The sequence below is a fragment of the Lissotriton vulgaris genome, unplaced genomic scaffold (genome assembly GCF_964263255.1).
Source record: "Lissotriton vulgaris unplaced genomic scaffold, aLisVul1.2 SCAFFOLD_2469, whole genome shotgun sequence".
Taxonomy (NCBI): Eukaryota; Metazoa; Chordata; class Amphibia; order Caudata; family Salamandridae; genus Lissotriton; species Lissotriton vulgaris.
In genome coordinates this window covers 299,668-305,667 of record NW_028252307.1, presented here as the reverse complement: position 1 = coordinate 305,667, position 6,000 = coordinate 299,668, and the positions used below count along the sequence as shown (strand labels likewise).

The 6,000-nt window shown below is 39.9% G+C and overlaps 1 pseudogene; it reads right to left on the bottom strand.

Annotated features, from left to right (window-relative positions):
* Positions 1-2,108: 2,108 nt before the first annotated feature.
* Positions 2,109-6,000, bottom strand: part of LOC147662595 (uncharacterized) — a 51,159-nt pseudogene continuing 47,267 nt past the window's right edge.

Below are 6,000 nucleotides of genomic sequence, written 5' to 3'. Positions count from 1 at the left end.
AGAGAACTCGACAAAATTAGGCCTTCTATTTTTAATACATTGTAAATGTGAAACACTTTGGGGCTTAGGCGCTGGATAAAGAATAAAGTCAGAAAACAAATGCAAATTAAAAGCACATTTTATTTATTCGCTGAAAACTGTTTAAAAATGAAATTTCCAACTTCCACATATCTGTTTAAAAATATTTACACTTTCAGTCATTTCCGAGTTTAGTTACAAACTAATAGTGGGAAAAACACATGATGTATAAAAACTGAAACCAAAAACTTATTTTTATATTATTTTATGTTTCTTGTTTTTAAAACTGGCTTTCAACCTTTCACATGAACATCATTATAAGGGCCTGACATCACTTCTTGTGATGCCACTACATGTGATGTCACTGTGATTTGCATATGATAATGGGTTCCTTCACTATTTTACTTACTTGTGCCCTGTTTATTGGCATGACATGGGTCTATAGGTATTAAAAATAAACATATAAATTCACAGGTGTTCAGCCCGTTTGTCTGGTGATGTCACACATTAACATGTATTCGGCTGCTTCTTCTATTTTTGGGTGATTACAAATAACGTGCTGTTCCCCCTCCTTCCCGTTCTCTCTTTTTCTCCCCCTTTCTTTGTCTCTCTCGCTCTCTTTATCTCTCCCCCTCTCTATCTCCCACACATTCTTGTTAGCCTTAGCGTCATGAATTTCACTGCCACTTCTGGCATTCATATGACAAATCATTCAGAAAATTTGAGGACAAGGGACAATCAAGTTTGGAAGATGAGTTGCTGGGAGTGCAACTGATTGTCCTGGCACATATATGCTTTCGATGTGGGATTTCACCACATTCTTCAAACAGAGTCTACTGCTTACAATGACTCAATTCTGGTAAAAAGTAGAGTTTGGCAAGTCCCAAAATGAATAGGGATAGCCAAGTTGGATAGGAGCCACGGGTCACACTTAGTTATAAGGCCCGAGGCACGAGCTGATCCATCAACCGATAAAAGTGTGTAAACAATGCAGCAAACGTTACTTAAAAACAAGGTATATGCTCTTTTATATCTAAAAATAGGTTATTTCTTGAACACCTGTTCTTCGCTTTAGTTCATTACATGTACTGCAGTGGCATTTGTTAATAGTAATACATACATTTTACCAATGAAGTTTCCATCTCCAGAGTCCTGACAACATGTCCACTCTGGGTGTGTTGGGTTTATACGTTTCATCACTAATCCGACAAGTTATCTGCAAATACCGCTGTTAGTCCCAGTATTGTTCAGTGTTGCTTTTACAGGTTGTGTGGTCAGGTGCGATTGAATGTTTTTCTTTGTATCTCTCCTTCACCAAATAAAAATCAACAATGTTTCTTTTCTTTTAATCCACATTGTACTAGACTCCCACTGTGTATCCTGGTACATCATGTCACTTTGCTATGTGTATGGAAGTGAACAATCACTGGAAACAAACACTTTTATAATTCTGCCAATACTGTTATCTGTTTTTCTTCTTTACAGCTAGTCGGATCTTCTATCATCTGGTATTTCAATGTCCCACATAATTTGAATTTTATCTTTTTCTGTAATTCATTCCTCTCACTATAGCTGCACTGTTCAGCTCTTGTCTATGTCCTCAGGCGGGTCAATATTATTTTTGATGTTGTTAAATTCTTTCTGGAATCTCTACATCTCTAGGATTATTTCCATGTGAGTTAAATGAAGGAGTGTATTCACTGAGGGCAGTGTGAGATCAAAAGTTGACAAAAGCCCTTCACACTTTCAGTGCCCTTATATGGTTTCCCCCTGTGTGTTCGCTGATGACTTTGTAGCTCTAATTGTCGACTAAAGCTCTTCCCACATTCATTACACTTGAGTGGCTTTCCTGTGTGTGTGTTTGTTGATGTTTTCATATGGCTGATAAATGACTAAAGCTCTTCAAACATTCACAGCAATCATATGGTTTTTCCCCGGTGTGTGTTCGCTGATGTGTTTGTAGGTCTGATAATTGACTAACGCTCTTCCCACATTCATTGCATTTGAATGTTTTTTCTCCTGTGTGAGTTCACTGATGATACCTTAATACTGAAGAGAAGCAACAACTACTGTCACATTCACTGCAATGATAGGGTTTTTCCACTGTGTGTGTTCGCTGATGTGTTTAGAGGTTTGATAATCGACTAAAGCTCTTTACACATTCACTGCAGTTGAATGTTTTTTTCCTGTGTGTGTTCACTGATGGTTTTGTCGGTGTGATGACTCACTGAAGCACTTTGCATATTCAATGTACTTGAATAGTTTTTCTCCTGTGTGCGTTCGTTGATGTCTTTGCAGGTCTGATAATTGACTAAAGTTCCTCCCACATTCATTGCGCTTGAATGGGTTTTCTATTATGTATGTTCGCTGATGTCTTTGAAGGTGTGATAACTGACTAAAACACTTTGCACATTCAATGCACTTGAATGGTTTTTCTCCCGTGTGTGTTCGATTATGACTTTGAAGGTGTGATAACCGATTAAAGCACTTTGCACATTCACTGCATTTGAATGGTTTTTCCGCTGTGTGTGTTAGTTGATGTGTTTGGAGGTTTGATAAGTGACTAAAGCACTTTGTACATTCACTGCACTTGAATGGTTTTTCCCCTGTGTGTATTTTTTTATCTTTTTGGAGGTTTGATAAGTGACTGAAGCACTTTGCACATTCACTGCACTTGAATGGTTTTTCTCCTGTGTGTGTTCGATTATGACTTTGAAGGTGTGATAACCAATTAAAGCACTTTGCACATTCACTGCATTTGAATGGTTTTTCCCCTGTGTGTGTTTGTTAATGTTTTTGGAGGTTTGATAAGTGACTAAAGGACTTTGTACATTCACTGCACTTGAATGTTTTTTCCCCTATGTGTATTTGCAGATGTCTTTGAAGCAGTGATAATCGACTAAAGCTCTTTACACATTCATTGCACTTGAATGGTTTTTCCTCTGTGTGTGTTCGCTGATGTCTTTGAAGCACTGATAATCGACTAAGGCACTTTGCACATTCACTGCAATGATATGGCTTTTCCCCTGTGCGTGTTCGCTCATGACTTTGAAGGTTTGATAACTGACTAAAGCTCTTTACACATTCACTGCACTTTTTTCTCCTGTGTAGGTTTGCAGATGGAACTTGAGTAGTGATGACAAACTAAAGCTCTTGCTGCATGTGTATGATTCTTCTTTCTTGGTTAGTGTCCGTGGGTCGGGTATATATTTGCCTACATCCCATGACTGCATTTCCTCACGGGCCAACATGGCCGATAGAGCACTTGTTTTTTTCTCACACACTTTATACGTGTGCAGTATTTTGTATGTTTGATTTCTGTTTTAACAATAAAATGCGATTGCCACCAAATATTTGCCTTACTCCTAATATCTAGAAGGTGTCTATGTAGGCGATTGCGCCTTTAGATTGGATTATGGCAATGCACGCTTGCGGGTAAAGATGTATCTTCCTTCAGACTGGTGCAAATTGTGACAGTCTGTTGTATTCTAGATAGAAGAACTCCTCTTTTCTTTACCCGTCAGTTGTCTGGCTCCGCTCTGTTGTGCTTTTCTCATGTTGCTGTTGTTTGGCCAGAAAGCATTTACAATTCAGCTAGAGCACTGAATGATGGCTTGTCGTCATTTTAGAAAACAGAGCACTGCTGTAATTACCTCATACCGATCCCATGATCAAAGTTGGTTTTAGACACTTGTTTATACAGGAGGCGGTTTGTTATTGTTGTTGCCTTATTTTTCCTAAGGTCATTTCTTGGTCTTGCGGCGTGGAGGTGTACAGCTCAGTCTCTTACAATCACTAAACTGCCCTTGATGCTTCATCCGGGATCTGTCAGTTTGTGTGCAGGTTCCTCTGTCGCCGACTGCACTGATGTTTTCCTGAATACTGTAGCTAATTATTTCTGCTATTATTGAAGATTTACAGCATTCGCTTCATTATTGATGGTCATTTCATACAGTCAAGGTTTGTTTTCTGTTGGATGTAAAGATATATAAAATTACTAAATTGAAACATAATGGAATGAAAATTCACAATGTTTAACTGGTTGTAAAAGACATTTTAGGGGAGATTTATCAGCGCAGCCCATCCCCCCCGCGAGGCTGTGTTGCGTGACAGGGAGGGAGCAGGAGAGCACCATATTTTCAAAGATATGGCTCTCTCCTTCCCTTTCCCTTGCGCTGGCACTGATTACAGTGGTCCTGCGCCATGCACACACCTTAGCACCAGAGCGCTAGGGTGTGTGTGTGAATCCAGCAAAGATTTTGTACAGGAAAGACACACTTCCTGTACAAAATACTATGCCTAGACACAAGGGAAACTTTTCCCACTTTGTACGCATGTTGTACAGTGCAGCACATATGCAAAGTCAGAAAAGGAAGGAGAAATGCGTTGGACGCCATGTAGTGTAGTTCCTATATTTTCCAATAGGCTCTACGCATTGGAATAACATAAACGATAGCTTAGACGTAGGACTGAAGTCAACTAGGTCTCTATTGAATATGTTAGACTGAATTGTGAATGGCAGCTAGCTCAGAGGTCACTAGAAACTTTCTCGAATAAACAAGAAGGGATTTGTTTTTGACAACCACATAAACATGACAACTTTGTTCCCCAAGAATAAGAAATATATCTCTAGAGTCGCGGAAACAATAGATGGCTATTTCACTCAGTCAATCGTGCATGCTTCGTTTCACCAGAGTTTTCAGAGAAAATAGAGAGGCAGGCGTTTTCAATAAAAAGGTTATTTATTGAGCAGTCTTCTTTCTCATGCAAGAGAAGTGAATTGCTACAATCGCAATACTTGCAATGAAGTAAAGTGCGTACAGTAAAAAGAGTATTATGAAATAATACTGTAAAAGCATATTATGGTTTTTACACCATAAGATACATAAAACGGATAAAATACATATGATGATAAATAACGACTATAAGTTCTCAACTTGTGCGTCTAAAATACGCCTACCCCGGTGTACCTAACCTAAGTCTAGTACGAGGGAAGAAGTAAGTGAGGTGTAGCTTAAGTTCAGTATTTTTTGCCAAGAATCTATCCAAGATTTCTCTAAGAGTCTAATCAGCTCCGTACCTAGGTTTTAGAACGAAGGAGGTCTTGTATCTCTCTCTCAGGATCCGATCTCCCAGTAACCTGCAAGGGTAGCAGGGAAACACTGGAGCTGGATTTCTCGGCAGGAGAAAAGACAGCATCTTTCTCAGTGCGTCAGCTGGAGAGTCGGCTTCCTTTGGCACTCGCTACAGCAGGGCGTCAGGCAAGTAGTTAGTCGATCTGCTCCAAACCACTGTTTGTTTGCTAGGGCTGATGTGGGTATATTTATACCTGGAAGGTGCCGAGTTTGACGTAAGGTTGGACATAATAAAGTCACAAAGAACTCGCAGTTCTTTGGAAACTCCATGATTTGTTGGACAAATCAATACTTGAGCAGGGGAAAGTCCCGGACTGCTGAAGGTTAGTTTTTCCAAGAAATCGTTGTGCATTCTAGGAACTAGTGGAAGTAGCCATGCCGTATTTGAACTGCATTGGCCATGTCTAAATATGGTTATGATTCTTATGCCTATATAAGGATATGAAGAGTTATACCTATATTTGGGCACGAATCGGGAAACTTACACTAGAGTTCTAGATTCGTCTACAACACACTGTGAACAAAGAAGGCCTCTAAGGGCTGCATCACTTATTGTGCCACCCTTAGAGGCCCTGTACCCTGACACTCACACACTGCCTTTGCAGGTTGTGTATCTTGGTGCAGAACAAAGTGAAGAGTCGACATGGCACATCCCTGTGTGCCATGCTGTAATGACCGGATTTTCTGACCAGATATCACCAACCTACCAAAACACCACCTATCCAGTCAAAACGTAACCATCTCCCTCCCCAGAGCCTACTTGCCAGAGTACCTAGGTACCCTCCTGGGGATAGCGAATTAGCAATATACAAGCTCATATCATCAAAAACACCACTAAATCTATAGG